This window comes from Wyeomyia smithii, chromosome 3 (assembly GCF_029784165.1).
Source record: "Wyeomyia smithii strain HCP4-BCI-WySm-NY-G18 chromosome 3, ASM2978416v1, whole genome shotgun sequence".
Classification (NCBI taxonomy): Eukaryota; Metazoa; Arthropoda; class Insecta; order Diptera; family Culicidae; genus Wyeomyia; species Wyeomyia smithii.
The window spans coordinates 68,471,786-68,492,366 of record NC_073696.1 but is presented as its reverse complement, the minus strand read 5'-3'; the positions used below and the strand labels follow the sequence as shown (position 1 = coordinate 68,492,366).

The window sequence follows — 20,581 nt, the reverse complement described above, 5'->3', positions numbered from 1 at the left end:
GCATGTTTATGTATTCCCCACAAATAAAACATGTTTCAACATCAATTCTATAACTTTTCAGGAAAGAATGTTCAATAAGTTTAGTTCAAAATGCAAAATCATTTCAAATTTCATACAAAATTGAAAAAAGTTCATAACGATCACTAAAACTAATGCATCGACGTGAATAGCATACCTTATAGAACTGTCACCATACTTGGGGTCGCTTACAAGCGTTTCGTATGTAGTTGTTCGACCATAAACGTAGCATGTGTCCAATTTACGGTCTTATTTATGTCCATCTTGGCACAACTTCGTGAGTATGGATAGTAAAGAGAATCCCACACATAGCCAACTCGCGAGTTTACAGCGTAGGTACGATTGAACATTAAATGTTATAACGAAGTTGCGGGGTCTCAGTTTTATAGTAAAGTGTGAAGTGTTATATATGTCACAGCTAAATTGCCAGGTTGAAAATATATTTTGACAAAAAAGGACTCGTGAAGAAAATTTTAAACAGCCAAAACGCGTTACTACGGTGATCGGGAGTACTGCAGCCCTGTCAGACTCGTGAAGTCCTTGAAGTACTCGCGAGCGGAAGGTTGTGTTGGAAAATCAGTTTTTTTTGCTGCCACAGTGAATCTGCACCCTTTTCGATTCGATTCAACAAGAAATAGTGCTCTGTATCGTAGTAAGCCAAAGTGAAAACCGAGACTTTCCTATCGTGGAAGGATGTGATGTCGCGTGTGAAGGTGGAAAGTGGCTTTTCCGAGTGGGAAAATTTGAGCTAATGTTTGATAAAATGAACCACATGGAAAATTTATATTTCATGAAATACTACTCTGTGCATCGATGGTGAAAAATTACATACACTATTAAAAAGTGATTACTAGATGATGATATAAAGAAAAAGAAAACTAATTTTAAAAATAATAGTTATACGTGCAAAAGTAATCAAACTAATAAACATCGTTTTAGAAATAGGCATTGGAATTTTTTTTGGCGAATTGCCGAAAATTGTTCAGTCCTTGATTATTGCGAAACGCTATGCCTGGTAATATAATATAGTCACAATCGCTTAAGTGGTGTTATAATTCATCATTTTATTTCATTTCAGCAAGTAATGGATCGACACTTCATTTTTGGTAAGCGCATTTTCTGAATTTATTTATTTATAATATTACGCTAAAGATTTTTTCCAAAATGACCTATCTCGTATTTCAACAAAAAGAATACGACATCAAACAGATTTTACATTCAAATTTTTAATTTCGCAATGAAAGTTATTTATTCTCATTGAGTTAGGTAATTGGTAATTGTGAAAATATACAAGGAACAACATGCATTTGATTGTATCGATATACAATAACTTTATTCAAGTGCATGTTTTTCAGTTTTAAATAACATTCATTGTCACAAAGAAATATTTGATGCTCGATTAAGTCTAACAAGGAGCAAATTTGAACTTTTCTCGCATCTGAAAAAACGTTTTACTTCGATTACTGATAGGGTTGCCACCTCTCCGGGTCTCACCCGAAGTCTCCGGGTTTGGGAGGTGATCTCAGGGTCTCCGGGTGAACGCGAATTTTCTCCGGGCCTGAGAGGTAGTTTCCGGGTCTCTGGGTAAAAGCAAAATTTCTCTGAGCCAACGAAATCATTTTCAAACGCATAAGTCATACACACTTAATTGCACTTAAAGCCAAGTATATCAAGAGTTTTCGGATTTTTTTGAAAATTTCATTCAAAAAAGATTTTATGGCTTTTCAGTTTACGGTGAATATTTATCATTTTAATAAATTCCATCCAAACATTTAGCTGACTTTGTCACAAAAATGACCGAGTTCGATCGGCTGTTGAGAACTGCTAAGATGAATTAAGTAACCTACTATAAAAATAGTTTAGAACAATTTTGTGTAAATAATTTTTTCTTTCTGAGCAAAGAAATTTTAACTTTTGCAAACACTCCGCTCACGACTTTCCAAATCTTCGGGTAGGACATCCACGTCAGGTGGCAACCCTAAATACTGAGCCAAAATCTAATACCTAGAACTAGAACGTTTTTGCACTGCATAATCAAATCGTGTATTAAAAAAAGATTATAGCTTTTCAACCAATCCTGTTAATTTTGGTGCCCCTAGCAAAGATTACTTTTTCAGAGACTTAAATGAGTTTTTCCGTGAGCAAACGTAGAAGCGACGAACTTGGTAAGCACCTACTGTGCGGCATTTTGATACCTTTCTGCATACACTAGGGTCTCCAAAATTCACAAGAAAGGTTAGGAAGGTATAATCTTTTTAGCGCAACTATTTCGAGCTTTGGAAAAAGTTTTTTCGCTTTTGTCGACCAGTGTAATTTATGAAAAGCTTCAAGGTCGAAGATCGCGTGCGAACACGCTTTGTCCCTGCCGTCATGAGTAGACATCAGCTGTCTCGCTGTCTGCTGTGACATCATTTAATTTTGTGCCAGCGAAAATTCCTACAGAATATCTTCGTTCTAACTGGACAGTAATTTGATGTTTTGAAGCAAAAAATTGTTTAAAAGTTTGTTATAGTTTGTTTGCTGTTTTACCTAACTTTTAACTGTGAATGAAACATCATTCTGTCAACGAGATAGATTGGAATGAATTTCGACCTGAAAGTTGTCCGCGGTTGTTAACCAGCTGCTTCGAATTTCGATCATGAACTATCTTGCTTCCAGTTCACTGTTAACAATAGTTTTAAATTAAGCATACTTCATTATGAATTTAGCAAAGGTTTCCTTGAATTTGATAAATTGTAAACTCACTTCGTTAGGGTACGTGCGCAATTTCTTGAACGCAGATCGATTTGGTTGTAAAATTGATCAAAGCGCAACCATTTTTTGATACTAAAGCCATTTTGTGAATAGGTTTATTTAATGTGGCTGGGGCGCCCAAAGAATTTGCCCACGTGTTGAGTGAAGTAGTTATATGAATATAAAGAACGAACAATGATTTTAATCGATATGAATTATTTGCAATTGGTGGTTGACTCCTTGTGGAAATTACCAAACCCAAGTTCATTGCACGATTCTTAGAAAGCCATAAAATTTGTTCGTGTACAGTTCAAAGTTGAATCGTAGACGTCAGGCCTGAAAGTTGTTTAAAATAACATTGACCAGTGGCCAGTACATAGCCTTTTGTATTAGTTATTTTTTCTGCGTTGAAACAATGGCTTTTCTTACATGCTTCACCGATCATTGCTTGTTGATTGATCCCTTCGAAACAGTGTCATCTTACATCGTCACCTAGTTCACCCCCACTCGCACAGCGCCCGCTAGCATTCCAGTCGAAACTGCACACGCGAATGATGAGCAGCAATGCAGCTATGCGCTGCTACAGACGCTTGTTTGAAAGTTCAAATGTACAAATGACATCAAGCGGTTATTTTTTGCGAAAAAATATATTTTTTTTAGGTTTTCCAAAGTGTACTGTAATTTTTTAGGCACAATTGTAATTATTTTGTGCAAGATTAAATTGCTTCTATTGGTAATCTTTTAGAAGATTTGCTTTTACAACGGCAATCTCGCCAATTTTTTTTTATAATTAGTTTTGTTAAGGATGAGAAAATCTCACTTCTTGATTAGTTATTTATAACAACAAAATATTAAAATTATGCATTGTTTGTAAATTGTTGTGCAATCGTGTGGATCTCAAGAATCGCATAAGCTAATAATTGCACTGTAGTCGGTTCAACTTCAAAACATATGAACTATACAACTGGTAAAAATCGATGCGGATATCGTTTGCTCAAGACAAAAGATTAAAATATTTAATAGACAAAAGATAAAAATATTCAATAACCTATTAGACCTTCGAAACACACATACCGTGGGGCGCCCTAATTCTGCGCGGCTTCTAGTTCTGCGCAGTTCGTATCAAAATGTTGATGCCGTTTAGTTAAAAAGGAAACATAAACAGAAAGTTTACAATTAATATATAGGAAATCACTTCCAAACATCATTTTTGGAAATCCGCTTTAATTGACATTTTTTTAACATTTTAATACGAAGTGCGCAGAATTAAGAGCCGCGCAGAATTAGAGCGCTTTACGGTATATTAGACGAAGGCTGTCTTGTTTGGTGAATATTTCGTATAAAATATGTATAGAATTAGATATTCTTAAGCTACACAGTTTAATTTTAATCCGCTTATAACGATTTGTTAAAAAAGTTAGCATCAACGCATACACATAAATATAACGCAACGCATAAATACAACAACCATATTTTATGGCGACAGATCTTAAAGATCCTATGTCGAATCCAGAATACGCCTCCACAAATCTCGGAGGATCAGTGTCCTGTAGAGCACGAATTTCATGTGAATCTGTAGGCTGCCGTCCCCTCATTTCAGACTGTCCAACGTCACAAATGTGTCCGGAAATTCGTCAGTTGCAGGGTTGTTACAGTCGGCGCGGATTCCGCGTTTTTTGCGGATTTGGCGCGTTTTTACAACTCCATGGCGCGGATTTTGCGGAAAGCCTTGCAACCTTGCTTTCAATTACCTAAAAATCAAAATATCGACTGAGGGGCTGGCAGCACCCTTTCAAAGTTCAATGAAACATGGTGGGCGTGTAGTAGGGAGCCAATCACTTGTATGGGAAAAAAGTAATCAAAAAATTTAGAAAAAAAAACCTATACAAAATGTTTACCTGCCCGAAACACACCCTGTGCAAAAATTCAAGTCAGTTTGATTCAAAATGGGGTGGCGCAAAACGAAGTTAGACCTTGAGTAATCCGAAAAATCACAAAAATCATGATTTTTTCAGATGATACCAGATCTCAAGGTTTCATGCATTTTTGAGCTATTTAACACCAAAAAAATGTTCGAAAACCGAAATTTTATGCAGCCAACCCCCCTTGGGTGAATTATTGGATTTTTAACGGCCAAACTTCAACCGCTTTTTCGATTTTTCACTAGGTGTTTTTTCGGTCCGGTGAAAATTTTATATAGGGTTTCTTTAAATTACCATTTTGGTCGGCATCCTAGTATGTAGACTTTACTAGGCTGAGCAGCTTTGCATATACAATTTTTTTTTAAATTTATCTAGACTTACATTTAAAAAGGACTGAAGTTTTTTTTTGAAAATCGATATATCTGAATAATGACAAGAGAAAAAAAGTCGTCAAGGAATAACTTTGAGAAAGTTGTCTGAATTTCTATTTAAAAATATTGAGAAAAATAAATAATTGAGAATTTTATCGTAACCTCTATGTACTCGACAATAAAACACCCTTACGTGCCCCCAAAATGGTCCTTCCCGAAATGATTCTACTGGGGCTTCACTAATAACATAATTCTTTGGATGGAGCTCAAATCTATCGAATTCCTGAAAAACTGTCATGCTTCCGTTTAAAAATGAATTAAAATTGATTTTTACGCAGTTTTTGGTTTGGTTTTTCACGCTTTTTTTTAATGCGGATTTCGGAATTTCCGTGGTTTGTCAGCGGATTTCCAGGAAAAGCCGCGTTTTACACCGATTGTTTTGAATAATATTCCTTTCAAATTTTCTTATTCAGAGTGTCGGTTGAATTTTTTTTATGGGCCATAAGAGAATTTCTCAATCATTTCAAAAAAATGTTTCGAGATGACAGATCTCAACGTTTTATGAATTTCCAACACATTTACCATAAAAAAAAATAATTTGAACAGTTCCATGTGAATTTCTTCATTGGTCACTTTGAGGCTCTTTTTCCCGAAGTTCGCTTGAGAACAAATTTTTCATGAGAAGACAAAACTTTTAAGCTCTAATGTAAAACGATCGATATTTAATTTTTTCCATACATTCCATTGGCATTCAAGAGCAGGTTGACAGAGAGAAAAAGCAGAAGGAAGATTGTCAACGATTTTTAACTAAAAAGGGCGAAAATTGTGCAGGAAGTCTCCATGAAGGTACTTGCTAAAGTCTATAAACAGTTAAAGGAAGAAAAAAATTTTGAAGGAGAAATATTTTTCATAGTTTTAATAACACTATTCTCGCAAGGATATAAATAAACAGGTATAATGATTATTCGCATTATTTTTAAAAATAAAGCCTTTCATCGGGAAAACCGGGAAAAAAGCGGGAAATCGAAATTGATTTTGAGTGGTCACCTTGCATTAAAAAACTCTTACTTGAGTCTATTCCATGTTTCTACAGATTAAAATTGGATGTTAGACTTGAAATCGAGTTGAGGGATTCTTCTACTTTTTTGATTGCTTCTAATTTTTCGAGATTAGCGCTACACGTGGGTTTTTTTTTGTAAGATTTGGACCAATGCGACCATTATTTTGATCTTTTGTGGTAACTCAATTACAATTACACGTGGGTTACATAGACTTAATCGTTTTAATAACCGGTTTTTTTTTATTTTCTAGGTAAAACCTATGTCGTCCTTTTGACATATTTTCAACAAGATTTTTTGCAACTTTTAGTATGGTTTGCAACTCGCGAAAATTATTAACTACTTATTGACTGTTTCCGACAATATACGGGATTAAATGGTTATCTATCACTTTAATGTCTTAAGTATTTATCGAACCTCTCAACCCACATTTCTCAAATCTCGTCATTCTCACTTTTTATGTCTAACTTATGTCTCACAGGAATTTTACTCATCATAATCATACTCTTTTCAACGAGAAAAAAATCGCTAGAGAAAAAATCAGTACTACGGGCATTTTACATTTGTATATAAGAATTTCCAAACAACATTTTTGGTCAGCATCATTCCTAAACATGGCCGCAGTAAGTCAACTGTCCTACGCTTTGAGCTAAATACAAACAAGTTATACATATCAGCATGAAATTTTGAAGATGGTATTAATTTTACCATGTTGAATCATAGGTTTTTATTATTTTTTCTTCGGTGCGGATTTAGTTTTCACGGCGCGGATCTTCAAAACCGTGGCGCGGATTTTGCGGATTCAAAATAAGGGTTTCTGTAACAACCCTGCAGTTGTCAAGAGTTGCACGTGTTCAAGTATAATTTGCCACAGCTCGTGGTGATTCACTGCATCGTACGCTGCCTTGGAGTTCATAAATAGATGATGTGTCTGCCAGCTGTGTTCTCGAAACTTGGCGAGGGTCTGTCGCAAGGTGGACATCTGGTCCTTCCTACAAAGAACTGGATGGGGCAGAAAATTTTGTATGTGGGATTCAGAAGGGTTAGGTCTCGATAGTTGGTACAGTCAAGTCTATGTCCCTACTCATACTGAAATAGAGCATGTGAGTCCTTCCAGCCAATCCTCTCTCCAGGATTCCAAAACTTGATGCTCCGCGAAGCATTTACAAGTGCCCCGCGGCGTTTTCAATAAAAATAAAAACCAACCGCCATTTTTTTTCTGTCAATTACCATATCTTTCACTCGGCGAAATATTTTTTTAAATCCAATCACCTTCTGTTAAAGTTTCCATTTGACGCAACGCAAAAGCTGTTCATTTCCGACCTTGAAAAATTCGAAATCGACTGCCTTACTTCTAGCTGCGGCGATGTTTACCAACCCCATGCAATTCTCATTACTGGTACGAGGTATTTGAAAGTCGTTCCCGCGATAAGATCTACCGCTCGGAACCCATGCTTACCCGTCTTCGGCGATGCTCTTCCTGGATGACTGCCACTTTAACCTGCACTATTCACAGTTATCTGGTTACGATGCCCACGCGTACAAGTTCGAGTAGGTATAGCTTTGGCGTTTCAAGTACCGAGCTTCAAATCATTGTCTCTTTTCGTTCGTCTGTTTCGATAGCTATAGTCGTATGTATACTAAGATCGCTTTTACGCAGTTTTTTTACGCGGATTCTGGAATTTACGCGGTTTTTTTACACGGATTTCGGAATTTACGCGGTTTATTTTCGCGGATTTCGGTTTTTCTTCACTAGGATTGCAGAATTTACGCGGGTTTTTTACGCGGATTCCGGAATTTACGCGTTTTTTACGCGGATTTATGCGGTTTTTTTACGCGGTTTTTTTTACGCGGCACGTATCCCCCGCGTAAAGAGCGACTTTTGTGTACTTCTGAATTGTTCACAGTAGGGTACTTCCGACAGACTGCCTTACTAGGGCATCGATGCCTAGTCTCGCAACAGAACCGCCGTCTTGGATATAACTGAAGTGTCTCACATCAAATTGCATCACCAAAAAAAACACTGTAGAAAATTACCTAGTTGACCGATCCTTTTCAAACAACGGACATTTCAGACAATAAAATAAAACCCATTACAAACCTTTCGGCACATTTTTTCAATATAATTTCAATGCCATAACCGCACGCTCACACCTTACGCATAACTCCACTCCACATTAGGTTTTGAACAACATCTGATTGCAGCTTTTTCTGTACGGAAATCCACTTTTTCTTCATGTCCTGCTCAGATTTGACTTCCTTGGGGTGCTTTCGTAGTGACTGCTTAATAATAGCCCAGTGTTTTTCGATAGGCCCTAGTTCCGGGTTCATCTCCTTTTGTACGAAAATAACCCTGTTGGCATCGTACCAGTCCAGGGCATGATTTGAATAGTGGCACGAAGCTAAATCCGGCCAGAAGACCGTAGGTCCCTCGTGTTGCTTCAACAGAGGAAACAGACGCTTCTGTAGACACTCCTTGTGCTAGATCTCCTCGTTTACGGTCCCGGTAGTCACGAATGGTGCATCCCTTTTGCCACATGAGCAGATCGCTTACCGAATTAGGCCTTTCTTGGCAAACTTTAAAAGTTTTTGCTTCCTTACTTCCTCCGGAACATCAAATTTGTGCTAGACAGTGAAAACAGTAGCCCCGTAAGTTGCCGGAAGTCCGCCTTGACGTAAGTCTCACCATCCATGACGAGACAATAAGACTTCGTCAGCAACTGGGTAGACAGTTTCCGGGCTCGGGACTTTGCTGTTCTTCACGATACGGAGCCTTCTGCATTTTGTACGAATGCAGTCCCTCCCGGTCCTTGGCTCTCTGAACAAAAGACTTGGACAGTTTTAACTTTTTGGCCACATCCCTGCCCGAAGCATTGAGGTTCCGCGTAAACGCTTCTACAACACGCTTGTGATCCTGATCACTAAAAGAACATCCATTCTGGGGACCGCATTGCTCCATCCATGCTCATTGCTCAGAGTTTCATAGTAACATTTAACCACACGACTCACAGATCACTGCACGATTCCGAGTTGCAGAGTCTGCATCTGCTCGAAAAACCGGAAAATTTTGCTTCAAATGTGAAAAAAAATCTATCCGTGAATCAAAAAAATTACGCTCGCGCAGGCAAAATTCTGCTCACATTTTAAAAACAATCTGCGCGAATATAGGGAGACTCTGACAAAAATCTGCAGAAACTATGAAAAAACTGCAAATATTTGCACACGGACTCTAAAAATCTGCGTTTTGCAGACAAACCTGCACATTTTGAGTTGTTTTACGATGTCCCGATTAGAGCGTTGACAATTTTCAAGGTGCTTGCGCAAAATCAATTCACGACGTTGCTTTTCGGGCAACGGCATTTTATTCAATTTTCGAACAACTGAACTGATGAAATCAAAATGCAGTGTAAACAACATGTACACTCCAAACTACTTCTACCCGAACTCTCAAGACAAAATACCTAATGGGTAATTTTCTATAGCATTTTTCCCGTGATGGAATTTGATATAGGACATCTTTTACCGCAACCCATTGCTCAGTAATCGACTTCGATTCAGACGCATTTATGCGCCGCCCAATCTGGGAGAACAGACGATTATCGAAACTTTCTTTAGTTAACATAGGGCCAAGATTTCCACCGGGGTTGGGACCGGATCTTCACTAATGGTACTTGTATCCTAGTTAGCACCCCGAGGAGGTTGAGATAGAGACGTTCTCACTAGAGCTGACAGATCGCAGCGGGACCATTATTTACAGTTATCACAATTTGTCTCAACTTGCTCATTGATTGAAATATGCCGGTGCACCGCCGCATATTTTGGTTTGGCAAACTGCTCCGCCGAGCACAAGATTTGGGAACCCCTGCTCCATAACATACCTTGAAGATAGTGTGATGAATTGAACTTAAGAGCCGCTAGCTTCCGTTTTGGAATAGTTTCGCCGGTGAGCCATTCCTTCCAGCGGTTTTGTAGTTCTTCAGCTCTGCAAGCCTTTTTCATCTACTCCAAAGTTGGCGGATGGATTGACAGCTTTTTCATCATCTCTTATTTCTCTCCTGTTTTCCTCGACGATCTCCCGCCTTCCTCAGCGTTCAACATCACTTATAAGTCTTGTTTCCGACGCCTGGCTATCTGTGACTCATCGGTAATTAGGTTCCCCTCCCTGTCGTTACACATGGCAAGCACGGTACGGTTCCTGATTTCGTTAATCACTCTATAGAAGCATGAAATGACAAGTGAATTAAATTACGATCCTACTGATACTAACAGTCTCTTCCGAACGAGACTCGAACCTACAACAACTGGCTTGAAAGGTCAGCATCGTACGCCAGACCAACTGAACTATTTACAAATTACACAGTTCACAGTGGATCCTTCCAAAGAAAAACCTTCTGGATAATCACAGCACTGTAAGGTGTTTCATGTTGCGGAATTCGCCAACTGCTATTCGCTAATAAGAAAGTTTTCACCATTGTCAACGAAATAAATCATGCAGCAAACAGCACTGCTGTTAATTGTTTGCATAGACTTTTCGAAAGTCCAATCGTGAAAAAAAATCTTACCAATTGATGCTAAAAACAGGTGAATCGGAGCTGTGATGTACGCACTCTAATTTCCCGCTTCGATTTTCCAACATAACTCAACAAAATACCAACAGATTGATTCGATACAAAAAAGATCCTAGAATTTAAATTTTATACCAAATTATTCGTGACTGAGTTTGCTACCGTGAAATGGGGTGAAATTGATTATTGGGGTGAACTTGATAAACTAAAAATTTGTGGTAAAAATACCGATCAAAAGATACTGATCTTACAATACTAGGTAATGTTAAGGTAAAACGGAGTTGAAACCACAACGGGTAATGCGTTCCCTGTGAAAATGCTATTTTATTTTTGCTTCACTGCAGACGAGCTTAGGAAAATGACTGAAGAGCGACACTATTCTGATGACTTTTCTCTCTTTTCACTCTAACAGCCTCATGCATGAGCTATTAATGAGAGCTCACATACAGCTACAGCTTACACAAGGCAAAGAAACTGTCTTGTGTTGCGTACGACAGCTCATTCTTGCGCATGTATTTTGTTTGTCCGGACATGACAGCCTAGTTTGCTCATTTTGAGGATGTACTGTTGCTGTTGACAGCCTGCTGATCGGCTGCGGCTGTCATCGACTTGCATTTTTTCGTTTTTCCTTTTTCACAGGTCGGTGGCATATTGAATACAAAGCAAACCGTTTCCATCGTTAATATTGTTCCTCACGTGAGAAAAAAACGTGCTTCGCTCCATCTCTCTTTCATTCTTTCATCGGCCTTACTGTCGTGAATCATAATCACCTGACACCTCGCTCGGATTCGTGTTGAAGGATATCGGAAGATTATAGGCTGTCATTTGCGACAGCTTGGAAATACCAACAGACATAAGGAGATGGAAAATAACAGCCCGTATGGAGTTGCATGTGTGCTATCGTCAGTTGCTGTCGGACTGTTTACCGAACGTGTGGGGAGCAGAGAGAGCTGTGCAATACAATGAGAGCTGGATCAGTTGAAAATATGCTGTCATTGTCTTGCAGTCATTTTCATTACACTGCTGCAGCAAACATAAAATAGCGTTTTTCCAGGTGACGCATTAACTAAAACCGAGTCTTGTGCCTTTGAAAATTCGAAGTGGTGGTTCGAAGTCGGCCATTTGTGTATTCAATACCGTTTCGCCTTAACGTGTCTTAAAATAAAACTTCTGCAAAATTCACGTACCTGTCAGAGTTTTCCCTTGCACGCAATTTTACATATTTCCCAAAAACTTCTCTAACTCAGACAAAACTGAATTAAGGGTAAATTACGTTGAGTTTGGAGAACTGAGTGAAGTTTGATAAAGTTCAAAAAACATACTTTTCAACAATGATTATCCCATTCCATTATTGTAATACTGACGATTAAGCAGGGAATTACAATCAGTCAAATACTAGTGCTAGTTTCTGACCTTTTGCAAAAAAAAACAAATTGAAATCGGTCTAGGTAACGATGATTAAATGACAGCAAAATTAGAAAACTTCATCTCATGAGCAAAAATGAATAGATTACAATCTGAAATATTGTTATGTTCATTTCCAAACTAGCTGTGATTAATATTTTTCAGTTCAGAAATCGAATAAAGAACATTTTGATTTCGGTTTGAAGTTCGAGCTCTTTTTTGGGAACTACACACTACAATTTCCGATAAATATATGACTTATTACTTTAAACACAAAAAATATCTCGCTAAAGCAAATCAGCCGTTCAGAAAATCGTTCAAAAAGATTTTTCATGAAGGTTTTAGTGGTCCCCAAATATCTTTTGTAATACAACTCACAGCAAATGCACTTATAGTAAGTCGAGAAGACTTCGGTAACAGAAGACATCTCAACTTACCTCGTTTATTTACTACTGCGACGGTGGAGGAAACGAAAAATTTCATTCACTGAAAACAATCTACCCGGGCTTGTTTCATTCTATTCGTACTAACCCAGTATTGCTGATATACACACCATCAGCAAAAATGAGAGATTGCCACTGTATTTGCTGTTCGACAAACGGCTCTACAGCATAAAACGTTACTCGAGTAACACAGTGGAACCTAGCCACAGCGTGCTCTAAGCGTGCAACTGGCGGACAAACAATGACCAGAATTTCGGCATCATGAATATCACGTATTCTCATGTTCATGTGCTCATACGTAGTATTCCGATTGGTCGACTTCGAATAAAATGTCTCACCACATTTGATACATCTGTGTTCAAAACGCATTAACAGTTCTACTACATAATCTGCCCTAGCAACGTAAAGACAAACACCATCGCACTATATTCAACCATTATTCATTACCAGCCTCTGCACAGTTCTCCTATACAAGCGAGCAGACATGCAAGGCAAGGTTTCGATGTTCTGCAGTGAATGAGTTATGAACCATGGAATTTTTCAGAGCTCAGAGCTTCTTAACCAGCGTTCCTGCGCGCTCGATATCGTGTGAATCATTTCGCGTTTCAACTTCATGTTGCCACCAAGTTCAGCTTTCAGTATTATCACTTTTGCGTTACGAACAAAAAAAGAAATAAAATTATCAACACGCTTCGATTCGAATGTCGTCATCGCGGTAGCGTTGCCGCGCTTATCACGCGGCTCAACATTTTAACGATTTGTCTAGAGGTAGTAGACAACGGAGGAGGTTTATGGTAGGTAGTATTCGCTCTCGTCTTTCACCGTAGACTTTTCTCTTGTGGAGGCAGCCACTCACGGGAGAATTAGTGGCCTTTGAATTGGTAGTATATCCAAGTATACAAAATTATGTCTGGTTTCTTGAACAAACTTGTTCCAGTTTATGTTCGTTTGGATTATACTTTTTGGTTTTTTTTACTGAAAACCTCTATCAGATTAAAATAAGTGCGGTTACCTTACCACCTACTTATACATATCTACTTCATATTCAATGAAACAGTTCTTTGAAAACGGTAGTCGATTGAAAGTACCAACTTAAGTAAAATTGTAGATAAGATTTCAGTCTACGCTTTTTGTTTGGTTCGAAAGTTTTTTTTTTTGAAATACTGAAATTTTGATATTCATTGAGGTCTTCCTGTTAAGGTAACCAAAATTTCACAATGTATATTTTCCGTAAAAATTGCAATTCTACTCTCTACAGTTATGACGGACACACTGCTAGAATAAAACACATCGTTGCAAAATATTATTTTATATTATTTTTTATTGATATTTTTGACCAAGCCATATTAGAATCATGATCTAACATAAAGAACTGATATCATAGAATAACATCGCTATTAACACTTGCGTACCTGACCCCTCAAGTGCCGAAGAAATGAAAATTCTTTTACCTGCCATTCCGCCAGATCTAAACCGAATTTGATCGAACCTTTTTCAAAAGATCACAAATTTATCATAGTTTCCGGGACAGTAGGAGACATTACGAAATTTTCCGTTGTTACGGATTTATCGAGGGGAACCGTGAGATAAGTACCGTTCTAGGAACACAGGCTAGATTGAAAACGGTAGCGAAAACATGCTTGGTGGTAGGGAAATGACAAATGAAAAAAAGGTAATTTCGCATGAAATAACTCCTACTTCTATGTCGTCGGCTCGGCCGAATATACACACTGCGGAGGTTATGCTACCTACACATTTTTGTACAGCACCTATCGTGGCCTCAATCAGTCTTGTTTGTTCCGCAGGGGAACCATTTTCGTCCATGATTTGCCATAGCTCTACACAGTCAATAGCGGCCTTGAAGTAGATGAATCGGTTTTACGTGAGGGCTTTATATTCGCAACCCTTTTGGAGGATCGCCTTGATCACTTCCCACATACCTTACTGCTAGCGGCAAGAGACGTCGAAAGATGATCTGGTAGAATGCGTTGAGAACCGTGAACGCTCGATAGTTCTCATATTAAAACTTGTCGCCCTTCTCGTATAACCTTTGCAATAAAAGTACCTAGCGAACATAGACCTACATTACAGGAAGCGGCGGTCCCATCTACTGGACTCGGAGCTGCAGGTGATGACGAAGCGACAGCGATTGAATATGATGGTCAAGTCAATTTTTCAGACGAATCGCGACGTGATGATTGACGATAAGACCTAGCGCAGCCTGAATAGCAACGACTGGCAGGGCACTTCGTAAATAAAACTATAAAAAATAACTATAGAAAATAACCCATGCAGGAGGCGAGCTCCAAAATGAAGTTCATTTCACACACCAAAATCCTCAAGAAGTTGCTGCTGTGACTGACAATCAGCAAGAAAAGGATGTCAGAGCCGCTCTTCTTTCGCTCCAGACCGGCAGTGTATGACGGTGTGTTGAAACTAAAGTTCCCTCCCGGAGTGGTGATTGTCGGCTTTGCGGACGACATACGCTAAAATCGCTTTTCCCGCGGGGACACGTGCCGCGTAAAAAGAAACCGCGTAAATTCCGGATACCGTGTAAAAAACCGCGTAAATTCCGAAATCCGCGAAAAAAACGCCTAAATTCCGGAACCTGCGTAAAAAAATGCATAAATACCGGAATCCGCGTAAAAAAAAAAAATACAGCGTAAATTCCGGAATCTGCATAAAAAATCGCGTGAAAAGCGACCTGAGAGTATTCTACAGGGTGAGGGAAAATAATCCGTGTTCAATATTTTAGTCATAACTTTATTCTTTCAATATGAAACAACAACATATTTATACAAAATGTAGATACATTAGCATGGTTTGTAATATTTACGTCACGGACTCGAAATGTCCACCCTTGGCTTCAATGCAAGCCTTCAATTATTTAAGGAAATGATCGGCGATGGACGATAGTTCTTCCACAGATATGGCATCCCAGGCTTCGGTTAGCCCAATCTTGTTGTATCGTCCATTTAGTTTTACCGAAAAAGACACGTGCCCAAGGTGCCACTGTGTCGGTTAAAAACTTTTGGTAAACGAATTGATTGATTTTTACACCCTTTTCAATGAATATTAAGAGGGTTTTACCGGTAGCCGTAATTCCCGTCCAAACCATCACCGACACTGGATGATGTGATACGTTCATACGCTTAGAAGAGCTTTTAGGCAAAAGCTGACGGTCATTTTGGTGGTTATGAAATTGCTCCATAGTGAAAATTTTTTCATCGGTGAATAAAATTGTGCGATGGCGTTCTTTCAACAGAATCTTCGATTTTCGTTGGTTTTGTTTACGCATAGCCAAGGTTAAAAATTTCATAGGTAAGCTCATTTCAACATCTGTCAAATCTTAGATATACACTGAAATAAAAAACACGGATAATTATTCCTCACCCTGTAGAAGTCTATGGCGAACCAATAAAAGAGGTCGAGTTTAAGCTGTACTTTGAATTAAAATCGTAGAAGACTGAATGCGTTCGGAGGAGGAGGCGAAAATTAGTGCCGTAGGATGCACTTTAGCCTAAAAGCATTCTTTGAAACTCCTAGCGTGGAATTGGCTGTCCACGAAGAGGATCGATGCAAAATTTCGACGTGAACAGGTGCGAATGGAGCTGGCTAGATTCAACCGCTGATAAAATGTATACGCAGCATCTGTATCCATTCTGCAATGCATCGCAGAAGCAGTGCACTAAGTACTGGCGTTCCGTATCCTTGTACTACGGGACCCTTCTTGGAACCTGCAGCGTGATAAGTTCCTTAATGTCTGCACGCAACTTCTTCCACCATACTGCTGCTGCTTTTGCAAGCTCAGAGTCCCACGACATATGTGCTTTAACTGCTTGCGAACGATCGAGCTTTAGTTCTGCCGACGTCTCCCAGAGTTCTTCTGGGACGTGGCTGAGTAATGTCTTGCAGTTCGAAGCCCATTTGTGAAGTACGAAACCAGCGGACTTCATCATCTCCATCAGCTGCTTGCAAGTTTCGACCATCGCGTCATGGTCCTCATGTCCGGAGAGAATGTTTTCTATGTAGGTGCCTTTCCATATCACTGGCACGACCAACCGAAAGCGATGTCCTTCGTCAGTAGCTAATTGATTAAGAAGGCGAGCGAAGTGACGGATTTCAGCTGATACTTGTGGATTGGTTGTGACGAGCATGTTTTTCGCATCTAAAGTTGATGATAGTAGCAAACAGAGCTGGCTGAATTCTTATTGATCCGATATTACTCGTATTTTGGCGGTCGTACTCTCTGGACACTGGATAGCATGGTGGTTGAGGAGAAACCGTGGGTTACGCAATGCAACGGGACTGAACTCCATATGACCCAACCTCTTGTACTTCTCCATGAACTCAGAATAACTTTTATGGAGATGTTCATTGGTGATGAACCGCGTGTTGTAACTTTCAAAGAGCGGCAACATACGAATCACCAAGCATTTCCAACTTGTCTTCCTTGAGCGGCAAACAAACGATGTAGCGGCCCGTATTGTCACGAAAGACGGTGGATTGGAAGTGTTCTTCGTAGAATGGTTCATCCGGAGTAGGAGCTTTATCGTCATCGAGATTCTCGATTTCTCAAAATCGTTGGAGCATGGTATCAAGCGTATCTTCTACACAGATGTGACAGAACTGTGTGTCAGTGACTCCTGGTGTTAGGTGCTCCAGCTTCCCACAGACTAAGAAGGAGGATAGCTAGCAGCGAGAGAAAATTGCTGGTTTTCGAGGAGCTTTTCTTTTCCTTGTTGGGGACATTATACAACTGCGATTTATTGTGATGTGTCCTCCTTTTCTTGTATAGACAACTACTATATGTTTTGATAGTCACTATCGTGATTGAAGGCATTGTCCCAATGTGGTATTCTGTAACGATTAAAATTTAAAACATTGTTTGAAAAACTAGCCCATATTTCCCAAGGTTCTAGAAATCCCTTATCTAAAATTTGCGCTGTTTGGTGAATACTGCTAGGCATTCATACAGCAAATGATGAGCACTTTCACTTCTTGCGCAACAGCAGCGACAATTGTCATTTTCAAGCCTTAGAGAAGCTTAATGAATAGACCGACTCCGATTGTTGTTTTTACGGTGGAGAAACACTGGCTAGAGCCGTGCACTGGGTCATTGTCAAGGTTTGGGAGGAAGAACGAGTACCGGAGGAGTGGATGGAGGGTATTGTGTGTCCCATCTACAAAAAGGGCGCCAAACTGGAGTGCTGCAATTACCGGGCAATCACTCTGTTGAACGCCGCCTACAAGGTACTCTCCCAAATACTTTGCCGTCGACTATCACCATTTGCGAAGCAGTTCGTGGTGCACTACCAGGCGGGATTTATGGGTGCCCGCGCCACCACGGATCAGATATGCGCGGTTCGGCAGGTTATGCAGAAATGCCGCGAATATAACGTGCCCACACATCATTTGTTCATCGATTTTAAATCGGCGTACGACACAATCGATCGGGACAAGCTATGGCAAATTATGCACGACTACGGATTTCCGGACAAACTGACGCGGTTGGTCAAAGCGACGATGGATCGAGTGATGTGTGTAGTTAGAGTTTCGGGGGCACTCTCGAGCCCCTTCGAAACCCGACGAGGTCTAAGGCAAGGTGATGGTCTCTCGTGCCTACTGTTTAACATTGCCCTGGAAGGTGTCATTAGAAGAGCGGGGATTAACACGAGTGGCACGATATTCCAAAAGTCGGTTCAACTGTTTGGTTTCGCCGACGATATTGACATTGTGGCTCGGACCTTTGTGAAGATGGCGGATACGTACATCGGACTAAAGGCTGAAGCCAAAAGGATTGGACTGGTCATCAATGCATCGAAGACGAAGTACATGAAAGGAAGGGGTTCACGAGAGGACAGTGCTAACCTCCCACCTCGAGTTCAAATTGGTGGTGATGAAATCGAGGTGGTTGATGAGTTCGTGTATCTGAGCTCACTGGTAACTGCCGACAACGATACCAGCAGAGAAATTCAACGGCGCATTATGGCAGGAAATCGTGCATAATTTGGTCTCCGGAGGACGCTCCGATCGAGTAGAATTCGTCGCCGCACCAAGTTAACCATCTACAAGACGCTGATCATACCGGTAGTCCTCTACGGGCATGAGACATGGACTATGCTTGTGGAGGACCAACCCGCCCTTGCGGTCTTCGAGCGGAAGGTGTTGCGTACCATCTTCGGTGGACTGCAGATGGAAAACGGAGTGTGGAGAAGGCGAATGAACCACGAACTGCAGGAGCTGCTTGGGGAGCCATCTATCGTTCACACCGCTAAGATAGGCAGGTTGCGGTGGGCTGGGCATGTTGTAAGGATGTCAGACGACAGCCCGGTAAAGATGGTTCTTGAAACCAATCCGTCAGGGACGAGACGGAGAGGTGCACAGCGGGCAAGGTGGATCGATCAGGTGGAAGACGACCTGCGGACTCTACGCAGACTGCAGAGCTGGCGAACTGCAGCCATGGACCGAGTGGAATGGAGACGACTTACGTACAGCAAAGGCCACACCACGGCTTGGGACTGTTTGGTAGGGTAAGTAAGACTCCGATTGTTATATCCCCACCTTGGCACCTATATTAAATTGCGATTCAGCCAGCGGATTCCTAGGGATCCTCAGGCGGAAGACGCCAATGTGGTGACTAGGCAGCGAGACGGTAAGTAGCGGTGGTGGCATTGATACGCTTTTTCCTTTCAATTCAGTTGACAGTTGCCGCACGCCATGCTGCCAGAAACAGCAAATAAGGGGTGTGGTTGCTAGAAATACTGAAAGTTATCTTTGACGAAATATGTTCAGTAGGTGTCGCACAAGTTGATCGGAACCACATGTTATTTAAAATTTTGTATGGAGTGGTACGTCTGTTTGTTTGTGTCGATACTTCCTTCCAGCATACATTCTGCAGCGCTACGATGTCTAACTTGTGGACTCTCAATAAGATGGAAAGAATGCGGATACTTCCCAAAAATTTAAGGCTCCTGATCTGAGTTTCCAATCGTTAGCCCGTTTTCGCTGTCTTTGTCTATGCCGATTGTTCCGGTTCGTATCACATTGTTTGCTTCCTTCACTGATGATTTTTACGGCTGGCTTGTAAGACTTGTACTAACTCCATGTCTCGCCGGGGGACCATCGTGTCAGCTCTGTTTAGAGTCCCACACTAACACCAACACGCTGCTGATCGGCCGCTCTTAATATGACGATCAGACGCTGTTTTGAGCCGCACCATCTTGGTGAACAGACACTCAGGTTGGCGAAGCATGTTCTTAACCGCGCTAATGATCGCGTCGAACTTTCTCACTTAGCTATTGATGGATTGACAACATTGGTCAGATTACGCATTAGCTGGCAGTCTATTGGAATGATGTGACACGTGGAGTCGTGAGATTGGAGCTTGTGAGGACCGAAGCTATGTCAATCACTCTTTTCAGGATGTCAGCTCACAGGCCAAAACTACACTACACCATGAAGGACCTCATTACGCAAAAACGACGCATCGAATATATTTATCCTAGGGATTGTTTTTTTTTTTTTCAAGTTTTCATTTTAATTTTTTTTTGCCGTAGCACTTTTAAAGAATAAAAAAATATTGCTCTTCCATGTTACAGAAAAGTCGCTTTTTACGCTGAGGATACGTAGTGTGTAAAAAGATGCGTTCCGAAATTCGCCTAAAAATCTTGTAAATTTCAAAATCCGCCAGAAAATCGCAAATTCTGAAATCCGTGTAAATAAAAACTTTGTTTATAAAATATGCTTAATCATTCCTGCTTGATACTTTCGGAAAAGACTCTAGAGCAGTTTTATTTTCACCTACGAACTAAGATGAGAATCAATGAAAAAACGGCCCAACACTCCAAATAAAACATGAAAAACTCAAAAGTCTTAACTCTTTTGTTGGCAGTCATGTTCTGAAGTAATGTGATTTTTAAGCGCTTTTCTTGGTTTGGTTCATTTCAACTTTTCATTAAGCTGCTCGGTAGACGTTCGATTAAGTCGAATTTTCCAAACATCTATCCATCACCATTAGGGTCTCTCTGTCGCAACTAAAGATCAATAAAATCGGTTGCAAATTAA

The 20,581-nt window shown here is 40.1% G+C and overlaps 1 protein-coding gene across 1 annotated transcript in view; it reads left to right on the top strand.

Annotated features, from left to right (window-relative positions):
- Nucleotides 1-338: 338 nt before the first annotated feature.
- The window catches only part of LOC129730287 (uncharacterized), a 34,421-nt gene continuing 14,178 nt past the window's right edge, over nt 339-20,581 (top strand). The window contains exons 1-2 of the mRNA XM_055689487.1: nt 339-1,033; nt 1,097-1,124. The gene's annotated coding sequence lies outside the window, so the exon portion shown is untranslated. The remainder of the gene's footprint in view (nt 1,034-1,096; nt 1,125-20,581) is intronic.